We start from the raw sequence: 21,226 nt of genomic DNA, 5'->3' as shown, positions 1-21,226 counted from the left end.
CAAAACAGAAACAGAATCACAGGTATAGAAAACAAACTTATGGTTACCGAAGGGAAAAGGGTTGTAGGAGGGATAAATTAGGAGTTTGGGATTAACACGTACACACCACTATATAGATATGCGACAAGGACCTAGGTATAGCACAGGGAATATATTCTTTTTTTTAATTAATTTTTATTGGAGTATAGTTTCTTTACAATGTTGTGTTAGTTTCTGCTGTACAGCAAAGTGAATCAGGTGTACATATACATATATTCACTCTTTTTTAGATTCTTTTCCCATATAGGCCATTACAGTGTATTGAGTAGAGTTCAGCACAGAGAATATATTCTTTATCTTGTAATAAACTATAATGGAAAAGAATCTGTAAAAGAAAATATATATATATTTACTTACTATGACATATATATGTACAATTGAATCACTTTGCTGTACACTGGAAATTAACACAACATTGTAAATCAACTATACTTCTGTTTTTTAAAAAAAAAAAATCCATTCTTTCCTATGTATTAGCTCAGATTCTGTGGGGCAGCAATCCCAGCTGGGCTCAGCTGAGATCAGCTACACGGTCTTCTTGCCTCTGCTACGCTTTCTCGATGCCTCTGCAGGCCTCTGTGGGTTGGCTCTGTCCCCGTGCCTGCAACCTGGGCTGAGACAGCTGGGGACACTGGTCCTTCTGCCACATCCCTCCCAAAGCACGTCACAAGGCCAGCCCTGTTCCAGCAGGGGAAATGGAGCCCTCCTCCTGCAGAGAGCAGCTCAAAGTTAAGTGCAAGGACCTCAGACAGAGGGAGGGCAGGCTGCAGCCACGCTTGACACAGTTGGTATTACATTTGCTTTTCCCACAGACATTAGTATTAACTCACAGTGACTCAAAGAGTCCCACCTGCATGACCTTAGGAAGGTCTGTCTTTTAACTTAAATATTTCCAGGAGCAACCATGATTTGTCTCTTTATTTATCTTATTGAAACAGCAGCTGTTATTTGAAGAAGTGATATTTTTCTACACTCTTGATTTTGTAGTTATGTGTGTATGTAGGGGTATGTGTGTGTATGTGTCCTCTTGATTCAGGGATAGTTATTTAGGAGGTGGGTAAGCTTTCCCCCATCTCCTGAAAATGTAACTGTAGTTTATTTGCGGGGGGAGATAAATTATGCAGATTTCTATATTTGGTCCTGAAGGATGTTCATTACTCTGAATCCTGGTGGATTTTAATAGAGAGAATATAACACTAGGAAAGACATTCAGGTCTATTTCTTCAAACTTAGAACTGAATTCTGATGACAAGCATGGGCATGACTCTTGTGGAAACAGTACTTAATGGGAAGCAAAATCAGGTTGGAGATGCATCCTCCGTAACTGTTTCTTCTTTCCCTCCCCTTCCTGCAGTGTTTTCCACTCTCTGCAGGTCTGTGACCAGCCTCTCCCTCTCTGCCCCATCATTTCCACGTGTCTCCCCTTCTATTCCTCCTCTCTAGCTGCCCACCCGCATTCCTTCCTTTACTCTCTCTCAACTCCCCTTATTTTCATCCTTCTCTTGTCCTCCATTCTTTTTCAAATCAAATCCACCTCAGTATTCATAAATTAGATTTTAATTATTATTTACCTCACTCCATTAAGTTTATAAGCTGCTCATTATACAGATTTTAACACCTTTACTTCCAAAGAAAAAATGAAAGGAGTTGCTTTTAATTTCCAAGTAGCTGTAAAAACATTCCTGCCACACCTACCCCACCCTTGGGCTGAGTTGCCCAGAAGGGTGGTTTTTATCTTATGGTCAGTGGACTCTGAGAATCAAGAAAATCTTCAGGCATGGTGCGGGGTCTGTAAATCCCCTGAAAACTATGAAATGTTGTGTATTTGTGTACATGTGCATTTTCAACAAGAAAAGTGTTCGTAACTTAACAGCTCTGCAAAAGGTTTAGAGTTTTTAAAAGGCAAAAAGCTTCCTTATCCCTGTCATTGGCTAAAACAGAAATCTAGAAAAACAATTTCATCCCAAGCTGGAATCAGTTTCTCCCATCTAGCACTCTAAATCTGTCCATATAAAATTAGTAGTTGTGAGTAGTTTATGACAGTAATCGCAACAGAAACAACTTTCCCTTACCTTCTTTGATTTCTTTTTCTTTTTTTTTTGGACAAGGAACTAATATTTATTAAGCACTTAATGTATACTAAATACCAACATTATACTTTAAATTTTTTTAATTTTATTATGGTAAGGACACTTAACATGAGATCTAGCCTTTTAAATTTTGAAGCAATTTTTAAGTCGGCCATACTGTTTTTTTTTTTTTAACATCTTTATTGGAGTATAATTGCTTTACAATGGTGTGTTAGTTTCTGCTGTATAACAAAGTGAATCAGCTATACATACACATATATCCCCATATCCTCTCCCTCTTTTGTCTCCCTCCCACCCTCCCTATCCCACCCCTGCAGGTAGGCACAAAGCACCGAGCTGATCTCCCTGTGATTTCTTTTAAAAATAGAAACAAAGTTGTAGCAAGATTCCTCAACCAGGCATCAGAAGGTTCAGGCTCAGACCCTGGAAGTGCTTCTTTCTCTCTGTTGTTACTTCAGCAAATCATTTCTTTGGGCTAAGTCCCGTTCCTTACTATGAAACTGGAGTAATAAATTTATTGTGAGGATTAAGTGAGTTACAGGGGTAGAAATGCTTGTCATGTAATGGGCACACAGTAAATCTGGGCGGACCAGATTACTGACTACCATACTTGGCAGGTACTCTGGAATTCACCTCTTTGAAATTCTATCCGAGGAATTGTTTACATTTGATTGGACTCCAAACCAGGGAAGCACTGGTTTGTAGGTGTGAAGGGAAGTATGAAGCAAGTTGAGGCAAGGTGGTGTAAGCAATCTGTCCCCAAGATCTGGCTAATATATCATCTTAGGGATCTCGGACATGAACAGGGAATGGTGTGTACTACTAACTTTTATGAAAAAGAAATATTCAGAGCATGGATCAAATAACTTAAGTTCTAGCTACATGTGCGTATAAATACCTTAAATATTAGCATGTGAAAATGAACAGCATTTGTTTAATCAACTACTACTAATTATTAAAAATACAGGTGACATTTGGAAAGCAATTAATATTTTAAAAACGAAAAAGAGTATGCTCTTTTAAAATCTTTGTTATTCACCACTGTCGACATTTAAAAATCCCCACGTCCAATTTTGGAAATATGGGGGAAATCATAATCCACTCTTATGAAGACATGTCTTTGTAACAAATATTATGTTAAACTATTCCTGGTCTTCTTATGCCAGGATCACATAACTCTCCTGAAACTCACCTAGACCAGCAGATGCCCAAATGTAGTTCAGGACCAAACCCATCAGCGGCATCTATGAAATTGTTAGAAATGCAGGTTCTCAGGCTCCATCCCATCCCTATTGACTCAGAAACTCTGCCACTGGCCCTGCAGTTTCTATAAGCTCTTTGTGTCATTCAGATGCACAGGAGACTTTGAGAACCACTGACCTAAACCCAAGTGCGCAGGAAGTAAGGGATGCACGCGAAATAGTAGCCACAGCAGAACTAAACTTGAATCAAGACTTCAGTATGGCGTGCAAGCATTCTAACTTGCTACCAAACTCCATTATTAAAATTATTATCAATTTTTTTTGCTTCTATAAGAAAAATTGACACTCTACTAGTGGCAGTCATCTGGAAATTCCAAAAAATTGAACTGCGCTCAAAACCTCAAAGATGGCCAGTTGAGATGCGCTGCTATTCATGCATGCAAGGGTTGGAACTTCCCAAGAGGGATGTCAGAATTTCACACCATTTTTACAGTCCAGGTCATAAAAATTATGAGATGTAGTTATTTCTTCCTGCTTCTCATTACTTTAATTTCCTTCACTAGCTGTGGTTTTTTCCCTTCATTTTATAGTATCTGGATAATTTATGCTACCCCAGCTGTTCATTTTTAAGACATCCATATTTAAATTTGGTCTAAAATGACCAAGTCAGAAAATTGGTCCTTTTCAGAATATGTCAACCTCATGCATATTTGAATAAGCAGCATTAAATATATTTGCAATCACATAAAATACAATATCTTAGATATAAAAGGAAAACCCACAGCTAAAAATCACTTTCAGAGTGATCATTTACAGCTTAGTATATTGTCAAATAAAAAATCTTTTTCTAATGGAAGGGGGGACTTTTTTCTTGGTTAGACCTTTTAAAAGATACATCCTAAAAAAAGTAGCTCCAAAAATCTCTCCCTTATTCCCTTAAGCTACTTAACTTTGACACCAATAGTAATTATTAAAGTGGAGAAAAAAGTCAAACGGAAATAGTGGTAATAAAATTTAAGGAAGTCACTTAAAAAGAATGAAACACCATCAAATAAGTTAAACTGATTCCCCATGGATTGAACTATAATATAAACTAATTACATTTAGAAAGAACTGTTACTTTTGTATTATCACAGACATCTTAAACAAGTAGTCTAATTTGACTATAATTTTCCAGTTCTCTTAGAAAACCCATAAAAAACAAAATATAAAATATTTTTTAAAAAGTAAAATATCTCAGTACAAAAAGCATAAGGTATCAAATCACTGAACATTTTTTATGGACACAATGCAAGGAAAAGTTTAAATCAAGTTTTTGATATAAAATGATTAAAGTTTTCAGTTGCATTCACAAGGATTCCTTCTTTCTAAAATATCTGGGCAATCTAGAATTTATATATATATATGTATACTAGGCAGTTACTCTGGAGTTCACATCTTTTTCATTCTATCCCAGGAATTGTTTACATTTGACTGAACTCCAAACCAGGGGAATCCTGGTCAAAATTAATTGCACCGTTTTAATAACTTTGATTTTACTGATAAACTCCAATATGGAAATGTACAAATTTTTCCCGAATTATGCCATTTGATATAATTCCCATATGTTTCTGCCATGTATTACTAACCCATTTATTCATCTCCATGCAGAACTATCACAGATACAGTCAGAAAAGAGGTGAAAAAAGAAATCTTTGAGTCATTACAGTAGTGTTTAGTGTGACAATGACGAACCAAAAAAGGAGGGACCATTCACTGTTTCAGCTAAAACTCTTAGATACTTGGGAGAATATGTCTGGGTAAATACCAAGGGAACCTGATTACAAAAAGGTGTGAGACTCTCATTCAGGAATTATCTTTGTCGATTTCAAACTGAGTGCCAACTTGGTAGTAAAAGTGAAATATTAAAATAGCATCAGAGGGGTGGGACTCCGTCCCTGCCTCTGACACCCTCACATCTTACTTCTCTCGGTCTTCATTCTCTACTCTTGGAAAACGGAGATCAGCAACATTATAATGAATGTGCTTTGAGATCTCATGATGGTCTATAGTATGCGTTAGAATTTTGGCCGGAGAAGTGGAATCTTATAACCTGAAGCACTTTAAAAATAGCAAAGGATTGAAGACCTTCAAGATGGCGGAAGAGTAAGACGCGGAGATCAACTTCTTCCCCACAGATACACCAGAAATACATCTACACGTGGAACAAATCCTACAGAACAACTACTGAACGCTGGCAGAAGACCTCAGACCTCCCAAAAGGCAAGAACTCCCCACGTACCTGGGTAGGGCAAAAAAAAGAAAAAACAGAGACAAAAGAATAGGGACGGTACCTGCACCAGTGGGAGGGGGCCGTGAAGGAGGAAAAGTTTCCACACACTAGAAACCCCTTCGCGGGCGGAGACTACGGGTGGCGGAGGGGGAAGCTTCGGAGCCGCGGAGGAAAGCACAGTAACAGGGGTGCGGAGGGCAAAGCGGAGAGATTCCCGCACAGAGGATCGGCGCCGACCGGCACTCACCAGCCCGAGAGGTTTGTCTGCTCACCCGCCGGGGCGGGCGGGGCTGGGAGCTGAGGCTCGGGCTTCGGTCGGAGCGCAGGGAGAGGACTGGGGCTGGCGGCGTGAACACAGCCTGAAGGGGCTAGTGCGCCATGGCCGGCCGGGAGGGAGTCCGGGAAAAGGTCTGGAACTGCCTAAGAGGCAAGAGACTTTTTCTTACCTCTTTGTTTCCTGGTGCGCGAGGAGAGGGGATTCAGAGCGCTGCTTAAAGGAGCTCCAGAGACGGGCGCGAGCCGCGGCTAACAGCGCGGACCCCAGAGACGGGCATGACACGCTAAGGCTGCTGCTGCCGCCACCAGGGGGCCTGTGTGCGAGCACAGGTCACTCTCCACACACCGCTTCCGGGGAGCCTGTGCAGCCCGCCACTGCCAGGGTCCCGGGATCCAGGGACAACTTCCCCGGGAGAACGCACGGCGCGCCTCAGGCTGGTGCAACGTCACGCCGGCCGGCGCCTCACGCTGTGCAATGTCCTGCCGCCTCTGCCGCCGCAGGCCCGCCCCGCCTCCGTGCCCCTCCCTCCCCCCGGCCTGAGTGAGCCAGAGGCCCCGGATCAGCGGCTCCTTTAACCCCGTCCCGTCTGAGCGAAGAACAGACGCCCTCTGGCGACGTACACGCAGAGGCAGGGCCAAATCCAAAGCTGAGCCCTGGGAGCTGTGCAAACAAAGAAGAGAAAGGGAAATCTCTCCCAGCAGCCTCAGGAGCAGCGGATTAAATCTCCACAATCAACTAGATGTACCCTGCATCTGTGAAATACCTGAATAGACAACGAATCCGCCCAAATTGAGGAGGTGGACTTTGGGAGCAGCTCTATATTTTTTTCCTTTTTCTCTTTTTGTGTGGGTATATGTGTACGCTTCTGCATGTCATTTGTCTGTAAAGCATTGATTTTACAATTTGTCCTAGGGTTCTGTCTGTCCGTTGTTTTTCTTTTTTTTTTTATTATAGTTTTAGGAATTGTTATCATTGGTGGATATGTTTTTGGGTTTGGATGCTCTCTTCTTTCTTTTTTTAATTACTTTTTAATTTTTTTGTTATTTTTTATTTTAATAACTTTATTTTATGTTATTTTATTCTTTCTTTCTTTTTTCCTCCCTTTTCTTCTGAGCTGAGTGGCTGAAAGGGTCTTGGTGCTCCGGCCAGTTGTCAGACCTGTGCCTCTGAGGTGGGAGAGCCGAGTTCAGGACACTGGTCCACAAGAGACCTCCCGGCTCCATGTAATATCAAATGGCAAAAGCTCTCCCAGAGATCTCCATCTCAACGCTAAGACCCAACTCCACTCAACGACCAGCAAGCTACAGTGCAGGATACGCCATGCCGAACAACCAACAAGACAGGAACACAACCCCACCCATTAGCAGACAGGCTACCTAAAATCATAATAAGGTCACGGACACCCCAAAACACACCACCAGAGGTGGACCTGCCCACCAGAAAAAAAAGATCCATGCTCATCTACCAGAACAAAGGCACTAGTCCCATCCACCAGGAAGCCTACACAACCCACTGAACCAACCTTAGCCACTGGGGGCAGACACCAAAAACAACAGCAACTACTAACCTGCAGCCTGTGAAAAGGAGACCCCAAACACAGTAACTTAAGCAAAAGGAGAAGACAGAGAAACACACAGCAGGTGAAGCAGCAAGGTAAAAACCCACCAGACCAAACAAATGAAGAGGAAATAGGCAGTCTACCTGAAAAAGAATTCAGAGTCCTGATAGTAAAGATGATCCAAAATCTTGGATATAGAATGGAGGAAATACAAGAAATATTTAACAAGGAGAACTAAACAGCAGACAAACAATGATGTACAGCACAATAAATGAAATTTAAAATTCTCTAGAGGGCTTCCCTGGTGGTGCAGTGGTTGAGAGTCCGCCTGCCGTTGCAGGGGACATGGGTTTGTGCCCCAGTCCAGGAGGATCCCACACGCCACGGAGCGGCTGGGCCCGTGAGCCATGGCCGCTGAGCCTGCGCGTCCGGGGCCTGTGCTCTGCAACAGAAAAGGCCACAACAGTGAGAGGCCCGCGTACCGCAAAAAAAAAAAATTCTCTAGAAAAAATCAGTAGCAGAATAACTGGGGCAGAAGAACGGAAAAGTGACCTGGAAGATAAAATAGTGGAAATAACTACTGCAGAGCAGAATAAGGATAAAAGAATGAAGAGAATTGAGAACAGTCTCAGGGACTTCTGGGACAACATTAAACACACCAACATTCGAATTATAGGGGTCCCAGATGAAGAAGAGAAAAAGAAGACCACCAAGAAAATATTGAAGAGATTATAGTTGAAAACTTCCCTAATATGGGAAAGGAAATATTTAATCAAGTGCAGGAAGTGCAGAGAGTCCCATACAGGATAAATCCACAGAGAAACACACCAAGACACATATTAATCAAACTACCAAAAATTAAATACAAAGAACATATATTAAAAGCAGCAAGGGAAAAACAACAAATGACATGCAAGGGAATCCCCATAAGGTTAACAGCTGATCTTTCAGCAGAAACTCTGCAAGTCAAAAGAGAGTGGCAGAACATATTTAAAGTGATGAAAGGGAAAAACCTACAACCAAGATTACTCTACCCAACAAGGATCTCATTCAGATTCAACAGAGAAATTAAAATCTTTACAGGCAAGCAAAAGCTAAGAGAATTCAGCACCACCAAATCAGCTTTACAACAAATGCTAAAGGAACTTCTCTAGGCAGGAAAGAAAAGAAAAGGAAAAGACGTACAAAAACCAACCCAAAAAATTAAGAAAATGGTAATAGGAACATGCATATCGATAACTACCTTAAATGTAAATGGATTAAATGCTCCAACCAAAAGACGTAGATTGGCTGAATGGGTAAAAAAACAAGACCCACATATATGCTGTCTACAAGAGACCCATTTTAGACCTAGGGAAGCATACAGACTGAAAGTGTGGGGATGGAAAAAGATATTCCATGCAAATTGAAATCAAAACAAAGCTGGAGTAGCAATTCTCATATCAGACAAAATAGACTTCAAAATAAAGACTATTACAAGAGACAAAGAAGGACACTACATAATGATCAAGGGATCAATCCAAGAAGAAGATATAACAATTGTAAATATTTAGGCACCCACCATAGGAGCACCTCAATGCATAAGGCAAATGCTAACAGCCATAAAAGGGGAAATCAAAAGTAACACAATCATAGTAGAGGACTTTAACACCTCACTTTCACCAATGGACAGATCATCCAAAATGAAAATAAATAAGGAAACACAAGCCTTAAATGATACATTAAACAAGATGGACTTAATTGATATTTATAGGACATTCCATCCAAAAACAACAGAATACACTATCTTCTCAAGTGCTCATGGAACATTCTGCAGGATAGATCATATCTTGGGTCACAAATCAAGCCTTGGTAAATTTAAGAAAATTGAAATCGTATCAAGTATCATTTCTGACCACAACGTTATGAGACTAGATATCAATTACAGGAGAAAAATCTGTAAAAATACAAATTTATGGAAGCTAAACAATACACTACTTAATAACCAAGAGGTCACTGAAGAAATCAAAGAGGAAATCAAAAAATACCTAGAAATAAGTGACAATGAAAACGCTATGACCCAAAACCTAAGGGATGCAGCAAAAGCAGTTCCAAGAGGGAAGTTTATAGAAATACAATCCTACCTCAGGAACCAAGAAACATCTCCAATAAACAGCCTAACCTTAAACCTAAAGCAATTAGAGAAAGAAGAACAAAAAAACCCCAAAGGTAGCAGAAGGAAAGAAATCATAAAGATCAGATGACAAATAAATGAAAAAGAAATGAAGGAAACAATAGCAGAGATCAATAAAACTAAAAGCTGATTCTTTGAGAAAATAAACAAAATTGATAAACCATTAGCCAGTCTTCTCAAAAAAAAAAAAAAAAGGGGAGAAGACTCAAATCAATAGAATTAGAAAAGAAAATTGAGAAGTAACAACTGACACAGCAGAAATACAAAGGATCATGAGAGATTACTACAAGCAAGTGTATGCCAATAAAATGGACACCCTGGAAGAAATGGACAAATTCTTAGAAATGCACAACTTTCCGAGACCGAACCAGGAAGAAATAGAAAATATGAACAGACCAATCACAAGCACTGAAATTGAGTCTGTGATTAAAAATGTTCCAACAAACAAAAGCCCAGGACCAGATGCCTTCAGAGGCGAATTCTGTCTAACATTTAGAGAAGAGCTAACACCTATCCTTCTCAAACTCTTCCAAAATATAACAGAGGGAGGAACACTCCCAAACTCATTCTACGAGGCCACCATCACCTTGACACCAAAACCAGATGAAGATGTCACAAAGAAAGAAAACTACAGGCCAATATCACTTATGAACATAGATGTAAAAATCCTGAACAAAATACTAGCAAACAGAATGCAGCAGCACATGAAAAGAATCATACACCATGATCTAGTGGGGTTTATCCCAGGAATGCAAGGATTCTTTGGTATATGCAAATCAATCAATGTGATACACCATATTAACAAACTGAAGGAGAAAAACCACATGATCATCTCAGTAGTTGCAGAAAAAGCTTTCAACAAAATTCAACATCCATTTATGATAAAAGTCCCCCAAAAAGTAGGCATAGAGGGAACTTACCTCAACATAACACAGGCCATATATTACAAACCCACAGCCAACATCATTCTCAATGGTAAAAAACCGAAAACATTTCCACTAAGATCAGGAGCAAGACAAGGTTGTGCACTCTTAACACTACTATTCAACATAGTTTTGGAAGTTTTAGCGACAGCAATCAGAGAAGAAAAGGAAATAAAAGGAATCCAAATCAGAAAAGAAGAAGTAAAGCTGTCACTGTTTGCAGATGACATGATGCTCTACATAGAGAATCCTAAAGATGCTACCAGAAAACTACTAGAGCTAATCAATGAATTTGGTAAAGTAGCAGGATACAAAATTAATGCACAGAAATCTCTTGCATTCCTATACACTAATGATGGAAAATCTGAAAGAGAAATTAAGGAAACACTCCTATTTACCATTGCAACAAAAAGAAAAAATACCTAGGAATAAACCTACCTAAGGAGACAAAAGACTTGTATGCAGAAAACTGTAACACACTGATGAAAGAAATTAAAGATGATACAAACAGATGGAGAGATATGCCATGTTCTTGGATTGAAAGAATCAACATTGTGAAAATGACTATACTACCCAAAGCAATCTACAGATTCAGTGCCATCCCTATCAAAATACCAATGGCATTTTTCACGGAACTAGAACAAAAAATTTCACAATTTGTATGGAAGCACAAAAGATCCCGAATAGCCAAAGCAATCTTGAGAAAGAAAAACGCAGCTGGAGGAATCAGACTCCCTGACTTCAGACTATACTACAAAGCTACAGTAATCAAGACAGTATGGTACTGGCACAAAAACAGAAATATAGATCAACGGAACAGGATAGAAAGCCCAGAGATAAACCCACTCACATATGGTCACCTTATCTTTGATAAAGGAGGCAAGAGTATACAATGGAGGAAAGACAGGCTCTTCAATACGTGGTGCTGGGAAACCTGGACAGCCACATGTAAAAGAATGATATTAGAATGCTCCCTAACACCGTACACAAAAATAAACTCAAAATGGATTAGAGACCTAAATTTAAGGCCAGACACTATAAAACTCTTAGAGGAAAACATAGGCAGAACACTCTATGACATAAATCACAGCAAGATCCTTTTTGACCCACCTCCTAGAGAAATGGAAATAAAACCAAAAATAAACAAATGGGACCTAAGGAAACTTAAAAGGTTTTGCACAGCAAAGGAAACCATAAACAAGATGAAAAGACAACCCTCAGAATGGGAGAAAATATTTGCTAACAAATCAACGGACAAAGGATTAATCTCCAAAATTTACAAGCAGCTCATGCAGCTCAATGTCCAAAGAACAAACAACCCAATCCAAATATAGGCAGAAGACCTAAATAGACATTTCTCCAAAGAAGATATACAGATTGCCAACAAACACACAAAAGGATGCTCAACACCGCTAATCATTAGAGAAATGCGAATCAAAACTACAATGAGGTATCACCTCACTCCGGTTAGAATGGCCATCATCAAAAAATCTACAAACAATAAATGCTGGAGAGGGTGTGGAGAAAAGGGAACCCTCCTGCCCTGTTGGTGGGAATGTAAATTGATACAGCCACTATGGAGAACAGGAGGTTCCTTAAAAAACTAAAAATAGCACTACTATACGACCCAGCAATCCCACTACTGGGCATATACCCTGAGAAAACCATAATTCAAAAAGAGTCATGTCCACAATGTTCACTGCAGCACTATTTACAATAGGCAGGACATGGAAGCAGCCTAAGTGGCCATCGATGAATGGTTAAAGAAGATGTGGCATATCTATACAATGGAATATTACTCAGCCTTAAAAAGAAATGAAATTGAGTTATTTGTAGTGAGGTGGATGGACCTAGAGTCTGTCATACAGAGTGAAATAAGTCAGAAAGAGAAAAACAAGTACCATATGCTAACACATATATATGGAATCTTAAAAAAAAAAAGTTCTGAAGAACCTAGGGGCAGGACAGGAATAAAGACGCAGACGTAGAGAATGGACTTGAGGACACAGGGAGGGGGAAGGGTAAGCTGGGACGAAGTGAGATAGTGACATTGACATATATACACTCCCAAACGTAAAATAGATAGCTATTGGGAAGCAGCCACATAGCACAGGGAAATCAGCTTGGTGCTTTGTGACCACCTAGAGGGGTGAGGTTTGTAGGGTGGGAGGGAGATGCAAGAGGGACGAGATATGGTGATATATGTATATGTATTAAAAAATAAAATAAAATACTATCAAATTCTCAAACGCTATGAAGTTTGTTGATTACATCCAGACTTTTATTTTAAAGGAACTTTTTGAGTTTCCAGATTAGAATTTGCTAGCACTCCTTCTGTATTATAAACAAATGGCTGTGCAGAAAAAGGCTCCCCATCACAGTCATGCTAACCTATCCTCATCCCAGTTGGAGGCAGGTTGAATCACTCCACCATGAAGACCCAAGTTCGGATGCTCGCCTCGGCAGCCTCTGAACATCACCCTGCTCTGCCCTTTAACAGCCTTATCTACAGGAAAAGGATGAAGACATTGGTCCCTCTGTTTCCATGTTTGTATTCCTTTGATCCACAGGGAAAACGGAAGCTTCCTCTAATACATTTTGGGTGATGCAGTAAGTTAGAATCTGCTAAAAATGTATGTCCACCCAGAACCTCAGAATGTGACCTTATGTGGAAATAGGGTCTTTGTAAATATAATGAAGGTGAGGAGTTTCTGATTTCCCCCTGGTTCAGCCCAGGCAGACCTTTCCCCTCTCCCTTTCTGGTCCAAGTCTCTTGTCTGGTCTGGGAACAGCAAAGCCCAGCTCTTCTTTATTTGCTTTTCCACATCAATTGTCAGTGCTCAAACCTGGTCCTTTGACAATCAAATACTAAGAATTTGATTCTTTTGTTATCTGCAGACATCTGTGTCATCCCTTTTCCAAGACAATGAAAGTGGAAAATTCTAGCCTCTTGCTATAGGAAAGGGGCAGAGTGCAAGGAATTCAAGGGAGAGGAAACTTCATTAATAAGCCCGATTATTTGCCTGTCACTAATCTATGAGAATTAGACAAACAGTATTTATTTATGGGTATGATGGTGATGATACATACCTTTTAATAGGATTATAAGAATGTTTGAAGTGTATTCAAAGATTCTTTTAATTTTTAATTGGGCCTGCATTTAAAATTCTGTAACGCTAAATATCCCTTCATTTCCTTTTACACAGCTGTCAGGATGATGGCAATGCCAGGCAGTTTGATGTAGAACTTCCCTGTTCTCATTTTAGAATATTCCATTAAAGTTGGTAGTTTATCTTTTTTAAGGTCAAAAAGACAGGAGGGAAAGTGATACAAGTCATAAATATGTGTATTGATACACAACTATGCACTGTACGTTCAAAAATGACTGGTTTTCTATTTATTATTCTCAAAATAGAGTTGGAAAAATGCATGTAGCTGAACCCCTGGCTTTTCTATAAATACAAACCTCGTTTTAACTTCAAATATGTTTATCCAACAATGCTTCAATGACGTTTGAGTTAACTCCACAAAGACTTTCAGCTCAGAACGCTTCCTATGAGATAGGACACAAAAGGCAGTTTCTGTAGTGGCTTCAATTTCTTTTTAAAAATCCCCAGGATAATGTCACAGCCTTAATTTCTTCAGAGTTGCCTCTAAAGGTACTCAGAAATAGAGTCACAGATGTAGAAAACAAAATTATGGTTACCAAGTGGGAAAGGCAGGGAGGGATAAATTGGGAGATTTGGATTAACATATACACACTATTATATATAAAATAGATAATCTACAAGGACCTACTGTATAGCACAGGGAACTCTACTCAATACTCTGTAATGACCTATATGGAAAAGAATCTAAAAAAGAGTGGATATATGTATATGTATAACTGAATCACTTTGCTGCGCAGCAGAAACTAACACAACATCGTAAATCAACTATTATCCAATAAAAATTAATTTAAAAAATAAAATAAAAAATAAAAGTACCCAGAAAGAGGCATATGTATTCCATCAGCAAACAGCTATTGTCATTCAAATTCAAGGAGGTCTCACACTACTGGTCTGATGAATTGGTCTGTCTGACCAGGCGACGGCTCAAGGTCTATTTTAATGGCCCAGGGCACCTCTACTCTGGGGATCATTAATTTCTGAGAAGAAGATGCTCCACTGTGTCCCAAGAATGGGTGCTGAGAATTGAGGAAATATCTAAGAATCAAGGATGCTCTGCTTGGCATAAATCCACACTTTATAAATTAACCACATTGTAGCCAATAGGATTTATGCCTTCAGTTTCATGAAAGTGTAGACCATTTAACACACAGCATCATGGCACCCTTCTTTGTCCTGGCTTCCTCTCTGACAGAGGCATGAGTCCCTCGACTTTGAATACTCAAAATCCAAACATGAAAGGAACCCAGGAATGGCCCCTGCAAACCTACAGGACTGTTTGGGAACCGTGCTCTGGCACAGCCGGCTGGTGAGAGGTACAGAGTCCTGAGCTCCACCCCCAGAAACATTGATCTAGTAGGTAAGAATGGGGCCCAGAAATCTGCATTTTAACACAGTGGCTGAGTGGCACACCTGTTAAAGTTTTGAAATGATTCACTTCCCAATGCAGACAATTTTATTACCAAATTCAGAACCCCTTGAAAGTGATTAATTAGAGTGATTAATTCAAACGTTAGCAGGCATCAGATCAGCTGGAGAGCTTGTTACAATGCAGAATGCTGGACCCCATCTACAGAGTTTCTAATTGAAAGCTCCTGGAGTGGAGCCCAAGAATTTGCTTTTCTGTGAATTCCCAAGTGATACTGATGCTACTTGTCCCAGATCTGCACTTTGAAAACCACTCATCTAGACTTTTATTTTTAACTTTTTATTTTATATTGGAGTATAGCCAATTAACGATGTTGTGATAGTTTCACAACAAAGCGACTCAGCCATACATATGCACGTATCCATTCTCCCCCAAACTCCCCTCCCATCCAGGCTGCCGCATTACATTGAGTAGAGTTCCCTGTGCTGTACAGTAGGTCCTTGTTGGTTACCCATTTTAAATATAGTAGTGTATACATGTCAATCCCAAACTCCCTCCCCTCCACCCATCTCCCCTGGTAACCGTAAGTCAGTTCTTTAAGTCTGTGAGTCTTCTTGTGCAAATACAGAAGCAAACAGTTCCCAACATGTATTAAAAGATGGCATATAAAAGGGTTAAACAAAATTAAAGCTATTTCTTTAAGGCTGATTTCTCCTTTCATCGTACTAGCCTGCATTATTAATTCCAAGTGGGGATACAGGATTCAGCATTTCCCAAGCATATTTAACTACAGAACTCTCTTCTCAAGAAGAATCCTGGGAAGCAATTTGAGGAAAGCCTAATATAGCACCGTCACGACTATGCAGTGCCTTCAAGAAACTTGGACCTTTCCCATTCCCATCCAGACGTCAACCCTTGACACGCCACACACCCACCCCGGGCGCCAATGCCGGGGAATGTGAGAGCATGGAGAAGAGAGATGCATTCTCCAGAATTCAGATTGGTGTGTCTAACGCACTTTTCCATAAAACTAAATTATAACTAATACTAGATGCAAATGAAATAATGATTTACTATTTTATATACTTTATGAGAGCTAGTAAAAGTCATGTTTTAACTATATTAAAAGTACCTTAGAAGTCACTGAGGCAATAAAAATACATAAGCTAAGAAGATTAATTCCTATCGTACTCTCATAAGGAGATAAAATACACATATAAATAGGCACAGTATGGAGCAGATTGTAATAAGTGTAACAAGATATATGAGCAAAGTGCCCTTAAATTACGGACCACTTGCATTCATCTTGTTAACAGCAACGTTACTAAGGAAAAGAAATCTGATCCTTCTGATTGACAGGATTCTTCTGCTAAATCTAGCCGTCCTCCACTGCAACATGAGAAGGGCTCTAGTCAGAGAAAATCCCATAATGCAGTTCTTCCAAAACTTGTTGTAAGACTCCCCCAGGGCTTTGATGGAATATATAGACCCCCAGACCCCATACTGGCCAAATAAATCAGAGTCTCCAGTAGAGGAGACTGGAAATCTGTGTTTTTGTTAAGTACCCCAGTCCCCAAATTTTATTATAACATCAGGGAGACTGGGTTTTCTCTGAAGTGTCTTTGAGGACAGAGACCCATTCATTCATTCATTCATTGAATTAGCACATACTTATTCAGGCAGTATGCAAGACCAGATTTTTCTTGGTCTACATCATTCATTCTTATTCAGAGCATCATTACATATTTTTAGTTTTAAAAAAAACTATTTTTAGTAAATATATATACTTAATGCTGTTCGTACAGCACTACCAACACATACTAGGAACCATGTCCCCTAACGCAATACCCTCTTGTACTGTGCTCTCTACTCTGTGGTACCTCAAGAAAACTCAGAGAGTCAAATTTCAGTGGGATCACAAGTAAAGTATGAAAAACCATTCTGCCCACTGTCCCATACATCCTTGAAATATGAAGGGTATGGGATTTAAGATATAGAAACACATATTCCAAAAGCTGTTTTCTTAAAAATGCTAACTTTCCAACTTTGCAATTTTGGCTACATCTTCTGTGTTCTGTGCTCCTGCTTTCTGGTGAGAGGAGGCAATAGGTGGGAAGAAGAAAATGCTTTGGGAAGGCAGGGAGGAAGGTAAATATGCTAATTGCAAAGAAGCTCGTTTGTTTGAAGATGCTGCTATTTAAAAAGAGATCTCCCCTCAAAACACGCGCTCTCACTTGGAGAGCTATAAGCCGTCTTGTCCTGTTTCCTTCTGCATTCTCAAATTCCCCATCACCTCTCTTTCTCTTTTCCCTCTCTTTTCAACTCTGTGTGTGTGTGTGTGTGTGTGTGTGTGTGTGTGTGTGTGTGTTGAGGTACAATGAGGTAGAAAAGGAGAGAAAAGAATAAGATTGAGAAAGAGTCAGAGAAGTAACATCACTTGGATTTGTTGGACTAAAGTGTTGCAACTACACCAGGTACAGTGAACCCCTCTAGAACAGATGTTAAGCACTGCACCACCTCTTAATGGTAAGAATGCAGCAAATTGCAACAGTTCACTTGAAAAGCTCAGTTAAATACAGGGCCTGCTGAAGAACACGAGAGAAGGAAAAGCAACGTCTTCTGGCAGTCACCCAACCACTCTGTCTCATGAATGTCACAGCAGCAGTGAGACACCACCCGCGGATACAGGCCCAGCCCTGCGAGGCAGCGCCTCACCTGAGTCCCATCGCTGTGTTCTGAGGTCCAGGAGGATGGGTCAGGACACGAATGTGAGCGTGGGCGCCCTCTCCCCCGCCCCCCATCCAGGCCCTGGCAGCCTGCGGGGTTGAGTCCTTCAGACCTTTCCACCCTCGCTCTGTAGATACACAAAAACTCGTCTGTAAAAATAATCAGTGCCTCAACATACCCAGAGCCAAAAGACTTCTCTTACCACGTGTTTCATCTGTAACGTTTATAAATGTATAAAAATTCATAAGATTAGGATGAAAATTAATTTATTTTTAAATTTTTTTTACAAATGATTCACAATACTTCCATTGATCCATGGATAATAATAATGATGAACTTAAATTCCAGTTAATAACTACTTCTGGTTGTTAAATAATTTTTTATATAATTCACACAGTGCTGATGTAAGAGCCTCAAGAATGGAAATGAAACAGGCAATAGAACAATAAATAGGTAACAGATAGTAGCAGCTAAATATTTAAAGACAATGTCATATAAAAGTTGGAATTTCTATAAGAGGAATATGAACTGATTCAATCATCTTTGGACCTAGAAAAGAAAACATTAAAATAATGGTATTATTTTAATTCTTTGGTTATTTTTAATAATTCTGTTTCTTAGTCAAATCACTTAAAGTTCTCAGAATCAGTTTTTCCATCTGTAAGTAGAGTTCACAATAATGACGAAATAGAGTTACTAGGAGAGTTGACAAGTTATTTTCGTCAAGTAAAGTAACTAGCAGGCCTCCAACAAAAAAGTAACCTGGTCAGACAGGGGAAGGGACCCATTTATGCTGGGCAGGAAGGCTCAGTGGGATGAGGATTTAGGGTTTGCAAATTCAACTGAACACATTCAAAAGTCCCATTACAATTCGCAGGGTCCCTCTCTTTCCAAATCAGTGTCCTAATGTGCACTTAAAAGACAGGACAAAATGTGAATTCAGCTTATGTTGTAACCTTAGCAACCCATTGGATCAGATTCTATCTGAGTCCTGAGGTCCCAAGAGATAAAAGATTATCTTAGGGTAGTCATGGCGGCTCCCTGGTTCTCTCAATTTTCTTGAGCTGATGACATCATACCCTGAGCTTGTCATTTTCTTTCCTTAATCTCTCTGGGGCCATCTCCATAGTCATCTCATTCCACAGCCCTTGACATTTCTCATTTTCCTTCTGATGAGTTACCATAGCATCCACTTTGCCAGAGTCTATGCTTCCAAGAGGCTCATAATCCAGGAAGCCAAGAGTGATCATTGAAACAACTTTTTTTGGTTGCTGTGTGCCATAAACTATGAAAGTACCATTTTGTAATGGTGACAGGACTACCGTTATCTTCAAAACCATCCAGGTCAGATAAACAGCCCAACCTTACTATCCTTGAGATTCTGTTATCTGCAATCCCTTCTGGAAGGAGGAAAGAGAAACCACTCTAGATTTTTTTTTTGCTTTTGCTTAAGAAAAAAGATTTCATACAGAGAAGAGTGTGTTTATAGAATCATTATAAAGACAATAGAAGCAAGAGTCAAGGGTGGGGGAAACACCACCATAGTTGCAAGCATCTGCCCCATTACTACTGCTCATCAGCTCTTCACCCAGGAAGCTGGAACCTGAGACTGGCCACGATAACTGCCCCACCTCCACTAGGTACACACAAGACGGGTGTGTCTACAAACTTCCAGTCTCGCAGGAGTGAGTCCCTTTGGTAGATGCTTTTCTATAACAAGAACCTGAGCTGCTTGGGGTCTGGACAACATAGATCTAAGTTACCAGCTTCTGAAGAACAAGAAAGCATTCTAAACCGAAGATAGAATGCAGAGAGAGCAAACATGCACTAAATCCCACAGTGGCAACAAGCTACCATCTCTATTTGCCTGAACAAGCCCATTCTTTCAGATTTCCTTCCCTTCCTCCTCTTACTCTGCCTAAGGTGCCACCTTCTTTACCATGTCAAGGGTCAGAGAGGCACCTTGACCTGTTTCCTGGGTGTTCAGAAGCTGAGATTTGCTGTTTATGGGGTGCTTCTCTTGTCCACCCGGTTACTGGCTCTCAGCTGGAGTCTCAGGCTGACATCTGCAGTTGGTAAACTTGAGGTCCATCAGACATCTCTGAGATATCATAATGATATCATTGAGATATAATAATATCTTTGAGATATCATTATACTACTTTGCTACTGGTGTTTATTTTGAAACCTTCTGTAATAAAGAAGTTTTAAAACTAATAAGTAATACTAAAGGATGGAAACTGCTATAAATACAATGTTCAAATAGTCTATCTTCTTTCCAGTTTGTTTTTAGTGGGACTTTAATAGGAAGTATACTCTTACAAGCATACATAGCACTTATGTTAGAATACCTTTCCTTCCCCAAATGTAATCTTCATGGAAGAGTTAATGAGCCATGAAAAAATAAGAAAATAACATGGAGATGGAGGAAAATTGTACAAATTATATTTAATCAGATATGAGCATATTCCAAAAAACTTAACTTCTCTGTTTTTTTTTTGTTTGTTTGTTTGTTTGTTTTTTTCTGTATGCGGGCCTCTCACTGCTGTGGCCTCTCCCGTTGCGGAGCACAGACTCCGGACGCGCAGGCTCAGCGGCCATGGCTCACGGGCCCAGCCGCTCCGCGGCATGTGGGATCCTCCCAGACCGGGGCACGAACCCGTGTCCCCTGCATCGGCAGGCGGACTCTCAACCACTGCGCCACCAGGGAAGCCCAACTTCCCTGTTTTGAGCAGTTTGATAGATTGTAGGGACCATTCACCAATCCAGAGAATTTAGGAGGGATAGCAAGTTTATATGGAGACAGATAATGTGTTCCTTTTGGAGAATGTTGTGTTTGAGGTGCCTGTAGTGAACTGATCCCATGTTACACAAGATAAGGTGCAAGTTGGAAATATAATTTGGAAATCCTCTGATAAGAGTTAAAACCATGGATATGGTTAAGTCAATTTCACCAAATCCACATAACTAAACAAAATTGTACTATCTAGACTCAATCTCAGGTTTGAATTATACATACATGGCAGAAATAACATAAAATAGATGCCAGATTTAATAGTAACTTAAAGAAATAGGATAAACTTTTATCATTTCTATCACCTGTTTAAAAAAAATTTCCCCCCCAAATGAAGATTTTTACTAGTTTTTGTTTCATTTTATTTAAAAAATGATGAGTCTAATATCAAAGTCAGAAAATATAGAAGAGAAAGTATGTAAGCACTCAGGATAATCACTCAACATGATCTGTGATACCACAATGCATTAAAAAACAAACAAACAAAAAAAGAATGAGATTGTGCTGGTCATGTTATTTTTTTCTTTTTCTATTTAACAATCATGGCCATCCATCTCCCATGTTAATACATCCATGTCCAACGTCAATTTACAGGATTGAAGAAGACTGAGGGATTTATAATAAAGATGCTAAGA

General features: G+C 39.8%; 1 protein-coding gene across 4 annotated transcripts in view; it reads left to right on the top strand.

The window, feature by feature from the left end:
• RXFP1 (relaxin family peptide receptor 1) overlaps positions 1 to 21,226 on the top strand; it is a 104,516-nt gene that overhangs the window by 40,393 nt on the left and 42,897 nt on the right. The gene's annotated exons all lie outside the window — the stretch shown is intronic.

Source organism: Lipotes vexillifer, unplaced genomic scaffold, assembly GCF_000442215.2.
Source record: "Lipotes vexillifer unplaced genomic scaffold, Lipotes_vexillifer_v1.1 scaffold1862, whole genome shotgun sequence".
Taxonomy (NCBI): Eukaryota; Metazoa; Chordata; class Mammalia; order Artiodactyla; family Lipotidae; genus Lipotes; species Lipotes vexillifer.
The sequence above is the reverse complement of the archived record's forward strand: the minus strand, read 5'-3'. Positions and strand labels throughout refer to the sequence as shown.